The sequence below is a fragment of the Pseudonaja textilis genome, chromosome 8, assembly GCF_049901715.1.
Source record: "Pseudonaja textilis isolate UNSWEBS1 chromosome 8, rPseTex1.2, whole genome shotgun sequence".
NCBI lineage: Eukaryota > Metazoa > Chordata > Lepidosauria > Squamata > Elapidae > Pseudonaja > Pseudonaja textilis.
In genome coordinates, this window is record NC_141997.1 from 32,618,147 (window position 1) to 32,632,652 (window position 14,506).

General features: G+C 38.7%; 1 protein-coding gene and 1 pseudogene across 2 annotated transcripts in view; both read right to left on the bottom strand.

Annotated features, from left to right (window-relative positions):
* Positions 1–14,506, bottom strand: part of GPC6 (glypican 6) — a 900,996-nt gene that overhangs the window by 583,423 nt on the left and 303,067 nt on the right. The window lies entirely within an intron of this gene.
* LOC148125168 (U6 spliceosomal RNA) lies at positions 5,434–5,493 on the bottom strand (annotated as a pseudogene).

Below are 14,506 nucleotides of genomic sequence, written 5' to 3' on the forward strand. Positions count from 1 at the left end.
GAGGTGGGCAACTCAGAGACTCTTAAAAAGAACAGGTAGATTTGGATAAGTCTGCCTCTAAACAGCCACAAATGCACACAGACCCAAGGGTCCAGTAGGGGATTGGACCTTGCTTTCAACCACACTTTTGTCTTCAGCTCCTTTCTAGTTATAACTGAAATCAGCTTTCTTGTCTGCAGTTGAACATACTTCTCACCACAATTCTCTGTAGAAAAGGCCTTCACGCAACAGGAAGGGGGGGCGGGATCCTTTTCAGCTTCATCTATCTCTGTGATGCTGGACTTGGGGAATTGCCAAGCGAAGGCAGGTAGAGTGAGTCTTTAGTTTGTTCCCGTAATGAACTGTTCCTGGGGGAAGGGAGACTCAGACTAATTGGAGAGGTGTCAGACTCAACCCATGAATGACATAGAGCAATCCAGCCAAAATTCAGTTCTTTAAATCTATGGAGATTCTCAGTTACCTAGGTCATGGTTGTTCCAATGGTGCTTTTTCAGGAGTCAATTGGGCTTTGTTTTTTCTTTGATTTTTTTGGGGGGTGGTGGTGGTGGTGTTTTTTGAGGTCTTCAAGTGAAATGTCTTCAAAGAAAAAACAAGAAAGTCCAGTTGCCTCCTGAAAAAGTACCTTTGGGACATTCAGTTCTTTATTTGCTCACACCCAGCAAACAGAATATTCTCACATTAAACCTTTATTGTTTTTACCCTTATGGATATATCCTGGGACATTCTAGGGCAGTGGTGGCTAACCTTTTGGGTCTCCTGTGCCAAAAATTGTGAGCGCACCAGTGTGCCAGCACACAGAATACAATGCATGACCCCTCCCCACGCCCCCTGCGCATGTGCGCACAATCCCCCCTCCACCCCCTTACCTGCACTGCGCCTCACAGCTGATTTTTCGGCTGGTTTGAGGACTTTTTTGGCCTCCCAGAGGCTCGGAAAAAGCCTCTGCAAGGCTTCTCAGGCTGAATTATAGGCCCATTTTGTCACTTCCGGGATTACAGGAAGTGATGAAACAGGCCTATAAGTCGTCCTGAGAAGCATTGCAGAAGCTTTTTCCAAGCCTCTGGGGGGCTAAAAAGGGCCTCAAACCAACTGGGGAAATCAACTGGGGAAAAAAATCAGCTGTGAGGCGTGGGCAGTGAGGTAAGTTTGCCTGCGGCTCGTGTGCCAGCACAAATGGCTCTGCGTACCACACATGCCATAGGTTCGCCATCATGGTTCTAGGGAATGGCTATCCTAACTCTCTCTGCTTCCTATCCAGCTCTTGGGCTGTGTTGCCGCTGATCTCATCTCCATCCTTGGAATGTGCTCCCTGCCTCCTGGGAAACTGCTGCTTCGCTGAAGTCCATCACTGAAGCACACACACGCTCACATACATGAACTTGGCCCTTTAGGATGATATAATTCTCAGGGTAACCAACCTCTGCATAGCTGCTATGAAAAGAAGGCAATAGATTATTTAACTATGTTGCTTTCATGGGATTCACCCCTATTATGCCTCAAATGCATTTTATTAACTTATGCTTACAGTACCTTAAACAATTGTGTATTACTCTGCATTATAATGTAAGTCAATATATCTGTCCCTCATTCAGGGGTGAGATTCTACCGGTTCAGACTAGTTCAGGTGAACCCCTTTGCTCCGAAGGTCAGCTGGCAGTGAACCAGTTCGCTGCGACAATCCCACCACTGCTCTTTCCTGTGTTTTATTTCCCTTTCTTACAGCACAGCTGATTCGTGCGGCAGTTTGCCGTGCTTCCGCTTTTTCATTCAGAGGAATTGCTGTAGAAGTTAAGGATTGAAACTTTTTTAAACGCGGAGCATGCAGGCAGGTGAAGCGCACAATCACCAAACCGGTTGTTATATTGATGGAATCCCACCCCTGCCCCCATTGATTGGAGGACCCAAAATATGTCTGAGCATGAGCTGAATGGAGAAATGGTTTATCTGAGGACCGCTTTGCTTTGAATTTTTAACAGTTATGAATCTAAACATTTCAGTAAACATTCAATGCTATCTTCATTCAAGGCTTGTTTTCCATTACTGGAATGTATGTAAGCTTTTGCAGTGTTTTTCCTTGCTTTGAAAACCGTTTGGTATTCAAAGGAAGTTATTACACCAACCATCTGTACCACTCTGTTTCAAGAGGGACATTAATTTTTATTCTTCTTGGATCTTAAAGGAATAAATTTCCCAATGCCCAGCATGCTTGCTAGTCAGAAATAACTCAACCAACAGCTGTGGCCAAATTGTGTGCTAGTCTGACACTTTTTGATAAAACAAGTATGTGTTATTCTAGGGATAGATGGCAAAGAGGTGTACTCAAGCAAGATAATACTAAGTCACAATGGCAGTGATAGATCTTGACAACATACATTGACTTAAAACATCAACATGCCAAAAAAAGAAGAAAGGGGTGAAGAGATGGAAGACAGAAGCTTTTCTGCACTTGAAACGCAGAAAAAAAAACTTGTTTTTTTTTTTTTTATCTCTCTGGTGCAAGTTTTAAAATCAAGAAATGAGTGTTGGAATTCCAGGTGGTTTTCCTTGAAGCCAATTGCATGTTTCCTTTTACACATGCCGCGCGCATACGTAAAAAGCTCCTTGAGAAAGCTAGAAATCAGGAGACAAGGAACTTCTTTCTGGAATCAAGTTCGGTTTTTTAACATGTAACCATGTTGGGTTCCAATTCCATTCTCCAGAGATTGTGTGTAACAGGAGAGATGAATCAACCAAGATCCTAATCTCTTAGTTTTTTTTTTTCTTTTATGAAATGATAAGCTAGGATTTGTGATCACCTCCTCTCTCTCTTGGACATCATTACCAGGATCCAAAATACCTCTGCCATTTTAATATTTCTCCACCCACCCATTGAACTGGGTGCTGTCAGAACACTATTCTGAAGTGACAGCCTGCTCCCATCCTGCATCTGAAATATCCCTGGGGATAAATCAGGGGTGGTATTCAGCCAGGTCTGACAGGTTCTGGAGAACTGGTAGCAGAAATTTTGAGTAGTTCCAAGAACTGGTAAATACCTGGTTGGTCCTGCCCCCATCTATTTGCTGCCTCCCGAGTCCCAGCTGATCGGCTGGGTCTTCTTTTGTTGCCCTGCACAGGAGAATGGAGCTGGAAAGCAGGTTAATGGGGTGGGAATGGGAATGTTACAGTATCCTTTCCCTGCCATGCCCACCCAGCCACACCCACAGAACCGGTAGTAAAAAAAAAAACGAATACCACCACTGGGATAAACGTAGCTCATCTAAGAGATGGGATTATAAGTAGCCCAGATTTCTGAAGAAACTGCAGCTCAGCAGAGGTACAAATGCTAGTTTTCCATTTATTCATATGAGTTTCTGTTTATAGAATATACTAATAGAGCCAATTTTTCAAAGACATGTGGAAAATAAATCGGGCTACATCCAGTTTGCAAAATAGGCAAGTTTGTTGACCACAACCCTTTTGGCTCAGGTATCAGAGGAGCAATAAGTATTTACTCTACTTTTACTTTAGGTGAACAGTTAGCAATTTTACTGGATTTGGGTCTGGGACCAAACTAAGACTCTGGACACACGCCTCCAACAAGATGCAGTTTAGTGGTGAGAAAAGTAAGGTCCTATATTTAGGCAGAAAAAACAACTACAAATGTGCAGGTATAGAATACCTGGCTCAACTGTGAGAGGGATCTAGGAATCCTAGTAGACCATCATTTAAGTTTGAACCAGCAGCATATTGCAGGCTGATTAAAAAAAAAGCCAATGCAATCCTAGGTTGCATCAAAGGAGGGATAGGTAGAAGCTCATCAAAGAGAGAATCCAATCTGTATCTAAGGAGAAATTTCCTGACAGTGAGAACAACTAACCAATGGAACAGCTTGCCTCCAGGAGTTATGGGTGTTAGGTATAACATTGGTCACCTAACTAGTTTGGGTAAGATAATATATATATAAGCTATGATTCTTAGTTTAAAGTGTGTGTTACTTTAAATGCAAAGCATGTATTTTGGGTGTGGTGTGAAAACACCATAAGAGGGAGCAAGAGATGCTGACGAGAAGCTGACGATTCCCTGACGCTTTGCTGGCAATTACTGGAGTTGCAAACGGAAGAGAGGAGTTTCTGAGTTTGTTGCATATCTCTCTCTACTGCGAGGAGATAAATTACCGGACTGTTATTTTGTAAGTGTACCGACCTCTCATTTTCGACATTGGAATTTGCAAATGAATAATCCCTGGACGGACTGAACTAAGTGTATGATATATGGACTGTTTTGACTATGCTTTAACTCTTGCTGGAATAAAACTACTTTAATTGGCACTGTGTATGGTTTACTGAGTGTAAGCTACACAACACTTATCTCACATATTTTGCCTGCCTGCCTGACTGCCCTGCAGATCTTGCTAGGGGTATATCCCTAACAATGGGTACTCCATCCCTAGAGGTTTTCAAGAAAAGATCGGACATCCATTTGTCCAGGATGATATAAGGACTCCTGCCTTGAACAGGGGGTTGAACTAGAGTCCTATGATTCTATCCTGGTATTAGCATTTCTGATTTCAAAAGCTGTTAACATCAGATCCATAAAATTAACAATCCGTTGGTCAACTCTTGAGGAACATTTATGGTCTCTTCTATAGAAGGCAGTATGAACACTGCTGCTGAAGGAAACAAACTATATCTCATTTATACTTTAGGTAAGTAAAATTTGTCCATTACATGTGTTAGTTTCAAGCAGGTCCAAGCCTCCTTGGAAACTGAATGTTTTATGAAATGATTATAACTTTATAAAGCAATTGTTTTATGAAAGTAATCCATATCCTGCAAGCTGTCCTCTGCTGTAAGTATTGTTTCCCTTTCTGACTGGCCGAGCAAAAGTTTATAAACTACAAATGAAATCTATGGTTGTGTAGACAACTCACAGGATATGTACATATTTTCAGCCACATTAAATATATGCTTTCAGGAACCAATGGCACCCAAGGGAGAGGAACTGAGGTTACAAATCACAAACCTCATTCATCATTTTCTGACAACAACTCAGATAAAGTTTGTAGTGCAGACTTTAGGTTCCGCTCCATTAATGTAAATATTTTAGAGATTACTATGCTCTTTTGAATCAAGTTTTAAGTATGATCAGCTGTCAAAATAATTTTTCCTATTATTTTTCCTCTGTAGGATGTTAATCCTAACTCAAATCTTTATTTACAGAATTCAATATACATGTCTTCTCACACATGCTGTTCACTCATATGTAAGGATACCACCCTCTCAATGTCCATACCTAGCCAACAAAAGTTTAGTTTAATAACAAGAGCCACAATATCCCTCCCCTCAACATATTCTCAGGGTTCCGGTGATTGCCCTAATATATGATATTATGCGTTGACTTTAAGGCTATAAACGGGCTGTGTGCATACAATCTACACCCCTCCCCCTCATGAATGCCATGTTAATCTTCTCTGTATTGTTCCAATTTTAGTATATGTGTTGCCAAAGCGAGCACATTGCCATACTGTTCCTTCAGGGTTCCCCCCCATTCCTGCTTATGGCAACTTGGAAACAGGCATAGGAATGCTTTATGAGTTGACACGTTAGCTTCCATCAGAAAAAGTGAAGATTATAAAGAAAACAAGCTACTGCATTTGCTTGCTACAAACATTCTATAAAAGAGTGTAAGCATAAACATCATATTTGTATTCATATGCACTATTAAGTCTGAAGCCAAAAACATTTAGCCAATATTAATCTCGTTATTCCTGATAAAAGCTTCCTGAGTAAGAATTTACCATGAAGTAAATTCTTCATGGTTTTCAAATAAAACTTTTCACAATTTTTTAATGTGAAAATGATAGATTGTCCTCATTTTATGATGACAATCAGAACTGAAATGGCTGTCGCTAAACAACGTTAGCGAAGCTAAACAATGTGATGATAAAGCATGATGACATGTGACCATGCTGCTTAACAATGGCAGTCCTGGTTGTCATTGTTAAGTGATGACCATTAAGCGAGGTTCTCACATGACCACAACTTCCAACTTTCTGCTGGTTTCCCCATTGCATTTGCTTTAGGAAGTTGACAGGCAATGTTAGAAATTGTTATCATGTGATTGTGGCAGAGGTGGTATTCAGTTGGTTCAGACGGGTTCTGGCGTACCGGTAGTGAAAATATTGAGTAGTTTGGAGAACTAGAAAATACCACCTCTAGCTGGCACCGCCCACCCATACCCACCATTACCTCTCCTAAATTCCCATTTTTTATCTCAGCTGATTCATGCAGTGGAGCAGATTGCTGCGGCTCAGCTGAGCTAAAAACAGCTCACCTCACCAGCATTGACACAGAGGGCGGTAATTGAGCTCTACGAGTGCATGAAGCACTCGTGCACATGCAAAGCACGGTCTCAGAACCGGTAGGGAAAAAAATGGAAACCCACCACTGGACTTTGAGCACACTGCGACAGAACTCCAAGAATCAGTCATAGATACCACTCGTTCAAAAACATCATAAGTTTGAACAGTCACTGAATGAATAATCTTTAAACAAGAATCACCTCTATAAAACAGTTCTAAAAAGTAATGATGCATGTCAAAGCTTTTACTCCCCCAACATATAATAAGAGCAAGCTTTAATTTTCAAAGTAGACTATATTGAAACAGCACCTTTTCTTGCACAGGTAGAAATTTTTATAAGTATCTTTGATTGGCAAAGTGATTTTAGGAAATGAGAGACGGAATATACAAACAGGTTTGTATATATGAATATTTAAGTGATGCCAGGTGCCATAATACCAGCTGAACTTTCAGGATCTGATCCATGAGATCTACTGTAAAATTCATTTGCTTTCGTTAATTTTATTCTTATCTGATACAAGTATAACCTTTTCTATGGTCTGACTTTTTAACAGAGCATCCACTGAGGCCTATGGACGGTTTTAAAAGCTTGTTTGATTGGAGAAAGACTTTGAATACAGAACCCAAGTGACTGTGAATAAAAAGTGTATGCATGTGTACAGAGTGTACAAGTGTGGAAACAAAGAGACAGGGAAAAGGAGAGAAAGCAGTAATGAAGAAGAAAAAAAACTGATACCAGTGAGCTAAAGATGGCTTCTCCAGTTTTGAAATAGCAATATTGTATGGTATTTCTGACAATAAAGTAAATTTGGAAAGATTCCAAAATAATTTTCACAACAACAAGGGATTCCTTTTAAATATAGGAAGGAAAAAAAAATAGGGATGTCAGCCAGGTAGTAAAAACAGCAAAATATAGTCAAGACAGCAGTCACAATGGTGCAATGCTCTATATCATACACTGTAGACATTCCTGCAAAGAAAGCATACCAGACAATCTCTGAAGAAGCTTCTTGGTGGAATTTCTACAAAACTGTATTTTCTTAACAGGAAAAATTGACCATGAATATCAACCTACAACTTCACCACAAAATAAAGCTCATCTGCCGGGCTTCCTAGCAGTAAAAGCTATTAATTTCAATGTGTTTTACTCTAAAGTAAACAAGAATACTATTACTCTAGGGACACGAATATTACTCTAGGGACAATTTCTCTAGGGACACGAAGTTGGGAACATATGAGACTAGATAATAATGTATTTACATGAATTATATAATTAAATATAATTTGTTATAGCAGTTAAAATGAGGCAACAGCTAACATCAAAAACATAACTTGTCGATCTTTTTCCTTTCTTTTAACTGTTTGATTTTATGCGGTTGTTTCTATTCCTGAGCTCTGATTGTAAATAAAAAAATTGACTTGATAGTAATTTCTAATAAACTCAATAACTTTCCCCAGCAACAATACAAAGAATACCTTTGGGGAAGTCATGGCAGTTAAACTGTAAAGTTGATATAAATTCACAGTGTAAGCACACCCTTTTCTCATAGCTCATGTATAATAACCATAAATCAAACCAATTTCAAGTCAAAACAAACTACAAATTCTGTGAGATATTGGGTGAGTCCAGGAATTGGGAATCTTAAAAGAAAGAACATAAAAATGCTTTCCATATATATGCCAGCGTTAAATAATATATCAAAGGTTTTACAGGAACATTTGTGCCCTTGATGCCTGATCTATGGACTTCCCATAGTTTGGCTTTTTATTTCTTTCTTTAGATTTGAATTGTTTTGCCAAGATTCTCAAACCAGAAACTGTAGAGTTTGTGAAACAGTTTACTAACAGTCAAGATAATTATGACTTCCTTGCTCACTCTGAAGAAATCAAGATCCTTTAGACGAGAGGTGTCAAATTTGATTTAATTGAAGACCACGTAAGGATTGTGTTTGACCTCAGAGGGCTGGGCCTGGCCATAGTGGGTGTGACACAGAATTTGTGTAAGAGGCACCTTGTTGACCAAGTGCTAAGGCAGAACTTCCTTGATACCAGTGGTGGGATTCAAATTTTTTTACTACCGGTTCTGTGGGGTGTGGCTTGGTGGGCATGGCAGGGGAAGGATACTGTAAAATCTCCAGTCAGAGATGGTATTTGCCAGTTCGCCGAACTACTCAAAATTTCCGCTACCGGTTCTCCAGAACTGGTCAGAACCTGGTGAATACCCACCTCTGCTTGAGACCCTACCTCACTCTCATTATAATCTCATTCCAATCAAGGGCCAGCAGTAGCTTATTCAGGTTAATATTTCAGCTCTTTCCTGAGGTTTTCAATGTGGCATCAATTATTTTAAAAATATTATACTTCCCTTATTTATTCATTTTGTTTAGAATGAAAACCTGAATGGTAAGATAACATTCGATCAGGTAGAACGTCCTAGTCCAAACTGGCTTTTCTCTCAAAATCCATTCGTTCTGAATGATGGATTTATGATTTTGACAGCAATTTCAAATTTGGGGGATTACAGAAACATTAATGATATGTATATTTGTCATCTAAACTGGCCTCCCCCTTTTAAAATGCTGAATGCATTTAGCAATCCAATTGCTTAAAAATCATATTTCAGAATAAGTTGTTTATTAACTACAGCAATCATTATATACACTGCAATGCCTCTCTTCTTATTTCTTAACAAAAAAATAAGGTTAAACAAATTGGCCATTCATAAAACTTTGAACCTTGAAGTCCTGGAGGGAGTATATATTTATCACACACAGGAGAAAGAAAGAAAAAAGCTAATTGTGACCATAAATTCTCAGAATACTTGCATATTTTTATACAATTTTGTACAAACAACTGGATGCAGTTTTTTTTCTTTATTATTGTACATTCTTAATAACATGCACAGGTTTGAGAAATACAATAGTTACAATATCTGCTTCCTCATGCAAATTGCCCTTTGCTGGATCAGTTTTATTTATTTATTTGCCGCAGATTAACATATACATAAGGCACCACTAATGAGATCTGATGGAAGGCACAAAGGTCGGTTTCAACTGAATACAATTAAAAATGAGGCATGGAATGAAAACATAAAATGAATATAATAATCTGATTAACTGAGCTACCAAAACAAAACTGCACTCCTTAAAAAAAAGATCCCCTTGACAACTGAAAAATAAAATAAAATGATTCTCCATTTAACAGGAATAGAATATATGGAAAGCAGAGTCAAGTGAACATTGTCATTTCATTCAGGTTTTCTCTCCAGTTACTTGGCTTTTAAATCTGTCAAGATGGACAGTTTTAATAATGTTGTGACAAAAGCTTGAAAACAACGTTGTTGTTTTTTTAAAAAAATACTATGGACCTTGTGAAATAATTTTGGGGAAGCTGTATGGAATTTGTGCCTTGATTTATAATATTATGATCCCAACAGAAATGGTATTTAGCCAGTTCTGACAGGTTCTGGAGAACCGGTAGCAGAAATTTTGAGTAGATCAGAGAACCAGTAAATACCATCTCTGGTTGGCCATGCCCCAATCTATTTGCTGCCTCCTGAGTCCTAGCTGATCGGAGTCCCAGCAGATCGGCTGGGTCTTCTTATGTTGCCCTGCAAAGGAGAACAGAGCTGAAAAGGCAGGTTAGAGGGGTGGGGAGGGAATGGGGATTTTACAATATCCTGTGATTTCTCTGTAAGCTTTTAAGAAGATGCTTGGCAGTGTCATCTTCACGGATTATAGAGGGTTGGACTAGATGATCATCCTGAACCCTTCCAACTCCATTATCCAATGATCCTCATATCAACTTTGTGATGCGTCAAATTCTCTGTGATTATTAGGACTACATTTGACCCTAGCTCAATGCAATCCATGGCCGCCCATGGCCAGGAGATTAAGTCTTTGGCTGGAAAAGAAAATGGAGACCTTGTTCAAACAGAATCTCTTTTAAGAATTTTCAACTATTATAGTTTAATCAATATATTGGAAACAATATACAATAAACAATTGGGCATATATATACCCTTAATATAATATTAGTCTAGACTCTATGGCAGAGGTCTCCAAACTTGGCAACTTTAAAACTTGTGGACTTCAACTCCCAGAATTCCTCAGCCAGCATAATTGGCTGAGGAATTCTGGGAGTTGAAGTCCACAAGTCTTAAAGTTGCCGAGTTTGAGGACCCCTGCTTTGTGGGATACCTAATAACTATTTGGGACATTAGTCTATGGGATACCTAATGTCACTATTCAAGTCATTCTTCAGCCACCAACTGTTGCTCAACTGTTACTTTCACTGTAAGGAGAAGATTTGGCATAAGTGTGATTCATGCTAAAAGATCAGCTTTAACGAGATTCTACTTTCCCTGAAGTTATTTGATGTTTCTGTTTTTCCATTCTTCTACAGATTTTATTCTGTCTCTTGGTTTTTCAGACTGTAAGGCAGTTGGTAAATATTATTATTTTTATTTAAGCAATTAAGGCGCGACTCAACAGTAAAGTCCAATGAAACTTTTAACCAAATAAGCCTTTCTCCTTCTGTCTACTGTCCTGCATCTACAAACTCTTCTCAGACTTTGCAAATTAACATATAAAGCAATCCTATGTTGACTATAATATATTCCCTTCTTCTCACAGACTGCAGTAAAAGAAAGCATTATGAAAAAAGAATGTAAATATTTAATAAACATTTTGAAAGCAGGCTAATTAAGGCATATTTGCAAGCATTTGATCAAGTGAGTTCTCATTTTCTCAGGGAGATTATATATTTTTTTTAATTCTCATAGGAAAAGCCAATATAGCAAAAGCATTTTTCTACTTTGTGTTCCCTATTGTGATTGAAGGTAATGGCTTTTGTAAGACCCAAATTTGTTTAAAACAAAACAACAAAACAAACAAGCAAGCAAGCAAACAAACAAACTTCCTGGACATACCCTTCAATTGACATTTTAAATTAATATTTTTTAAAAATACAGAAAAGTTGTTTGTGCCTGTAAACGTCTATAGAAAAATATTCACCTATAATTTACATATGTGATTTCAGATTTCACTTAATTCATAACCCCATAAATTTCAACCAACCTTTCACAAGAAATGTTTTTATCTAAGAGACTAACATTATTATCTTGCCCAAATCATTCTGACTTGGAGTAAGGACATTTTCTGTTGGTCCATTGATTTTTTTTCTGGCAGCCAACATTAGTTCCAAAAATATTAATTGGTTTTTATTTGGTAACAAGATGTGGTTCTTATTAATGAACAATGTTAAAGAGCAAAAATAATTTTAGGAAGCATATAAGACTGCAAATGGGGAAAGTTTTGCTTCTACCCATGATATATACACATTTATTTGTGCTTAATTATTTTTGTATCTTGGCTAAGTATGAAAGGATTTCTTCTACTATTTTCCCCCTTGTCCTGTATTCCATTTTGGACTGAGCAACACCTGCAGAATTATTAGTCTCCTTGTAGCTCTAGTGGAAAATAAATGCACAAAAGAAGGAGCTTATTTTGAATGAAGGAGTATTTTTTAATCTATTTTCCTTAAACTGCTGTTCGGTTTCAAGTTTGGAATGTGGATATACCACAATTCTCAAGAATATTATAAAGTGTAGGATGAAATACAGCTGAATGACTCCATTCTTTGGACAGAAAACATTGTCTAACTGTGGACACAGGCTAGGCACTTTATTGATTCATTGCTTCATTAATTCAATCACCCATTTCAGATAAATGATTCTGGACAGTGAACAATCATAACAACAATTAAACAGTTAGAAATACAATACAGAAAAAAACAAATAAAATACAACTCACAGCCAAGAGATATTGTAATCCATCAGTGTCAATATAGCCAAAAATGGGATCTTTCACATAATAAGGACTGCAGGCCTGGCTTCTGAAAGGCCAGTGGGATTGGGTTATCCTCAGGGGTAGGATTCTATCACCTATTCGCTAGAACCAGTTGTTAACATTCTAAGCAGTTTGGAGAACCAGTTGTTAGAAGAAATTACTGGCCTAATCCTGTAAGAAAGGCAGGAAGGAAACATTCTGGTGTTGCTTATAGAAACTGCCTCTCCGTTAACCCTTACTACATTCTTGGCAGGACTAGACTTCCTGTCTCAGGAACTTCTCTGGAGGTTTTTCCCCCTCCTTTGCTGGTACTTTGCTTGTGTGGAGTGACCATTTAAAGTTACAATGGCACTTAGTGACTTATGACCATTTTTCACACTTACGACTGTTGCAGCATCCCCACAGTCATGAGAGGCCAGGCGAGGAGATGCGTGCCTCGATGTGGGTGATATTGAGTTGGCCACACCCAGCTAATAACATGACCACCAAGCCACGCCCACCACCCAAGCCACGCCAACAGAGCTGGTTGTTAAAAATTTGAATCCCACCCCTGGTTATCCTTGTCTTTGGCAGAAAATATTCCAGAGGGTGGAGGATATAGTAAAGAAGGCACACCTCCCTGATGGATGCCATTCCTTGGCTGATGGGACTCACAGCATGATATCATTCTGAGCTAGATTCATACAGGAAGAAACAACCAGAAGAATACAATCCCTCAGGCAAGCCAATCCCAAGCCATGAAGGATTTTAAAGGTGACAATCAGTACCTTGAATTGCACCCTCAAACTTCATGTCAACCAATTAAGCTTCCAAAGCAGTGATTTTACATATGCCAAATAGCCAACACCATTTATGACTTATACAGACAGTTGCATTATGTACCAGCAGAAACTTCTGAATTCTCTTCAAGGGCAGCATCATGTAGACTGTGTAGAATAATCCAAACATTCAGCATGTGAAGATAGAATAATATGCATCCACCAAGACATCTGGACTAAGTGAGACACGTATCCATGAAGTCAACATTAATCTTGTTCAAACAAAGGAGGCTTTTGTTTTACAAAACAAAGTAACTAAACTACAGAAAACAAAGGTTGAAACTTTTTAGCACCTAAAAATTTCAGTTATAATATTTTGAGCATTTGTAGTGAATGTGCAAGAATCTGATACATAGACTCACTCGGACATTCCACTATATAGACTTTCATTATGAAGGAAGGAACCATTCTAACTAGAGAGGTTAGAATGCAGCATTACAGGCTAATTAAGCTGATGGCCGACTGCCAGCATTTTGGCTGTTCAAGTCTCATCAGCTCAATGTTGAGTCAGCCTTCTTTCTATACAGGAGAATCTCTGGTCACAAATGCTAGTGACGATGACCAAATCGGGTTCCAACCAAAAATTCACATTTTTTGTTTTGTTTTCGTGGCCAAAGTTATGGAATGAATTATGGTTGTGACTAGAGGTTCTACTGTACTTCCAAGATCGGTAAAATGAGGACCCAGATTGTTGGGGGCAATATGCCGGTTTACAATATCTGTAAACCATTTAGAAAGGGCTGTGAAGCGGTATACAAGTCTAAGTGCTATTGCTATTGTCTTCCACCATAGCCTCAGTAAGCCACAGTTTTCCCAGCCGGTTTTCCCTTGGCATTTTATGGGAGTCTGTTACTTAATAAGCTGTTTGTGATTTGATCAGTAAAAAATGTCTTATTTCATTCACTTGTAATTGTTTTTGGCATTTGACTCCCTAAAATTAATAGGAAATTTTACATTGCCCTTTTCCTGATTTTAATATAATTGCTTTTTAAATTACAATTGATACTTTTGTTCCAGATCTTGAAAAAGGCAGGGGAGACATTCCACCACCACCCCGGCCATATAACCAAAAGTTTTAAAGGCCAGGTAGTGACATTGCAAAAAAAAAAATATCGTTGTAATTATTATTATGTGCCAGTTTACTGTGTCGCTGGCAAATAATTGCTGTTCAAGTTGTAAGAGTTTCTTTCCTTCTCATAAGAGTTAACAGGAAGGAAGCCATCGTAAAGCAACTGTCTCCCCTAGAAGAGAGAGAGATTCAAAGCAGTTGTGCAATGGAAAGGACCTGGGGTAACAAATGGCCGATGCTAGACGATTTCTGGAACCATTCCTCTCCTCTCTCCTTTTTAGGTGCCACCAAAAGCCCAGCAGCCAGGCCCTTCCTTGCTCTTTGTTCTTGTGGAATGAAGCTTCTAACTTTTCAAGTTTTTCAAATGGGAACTGAAATTAAGACCTTTATTGTTCAAGGACCACACAGATGTGGTGTGTTATCTCATAAC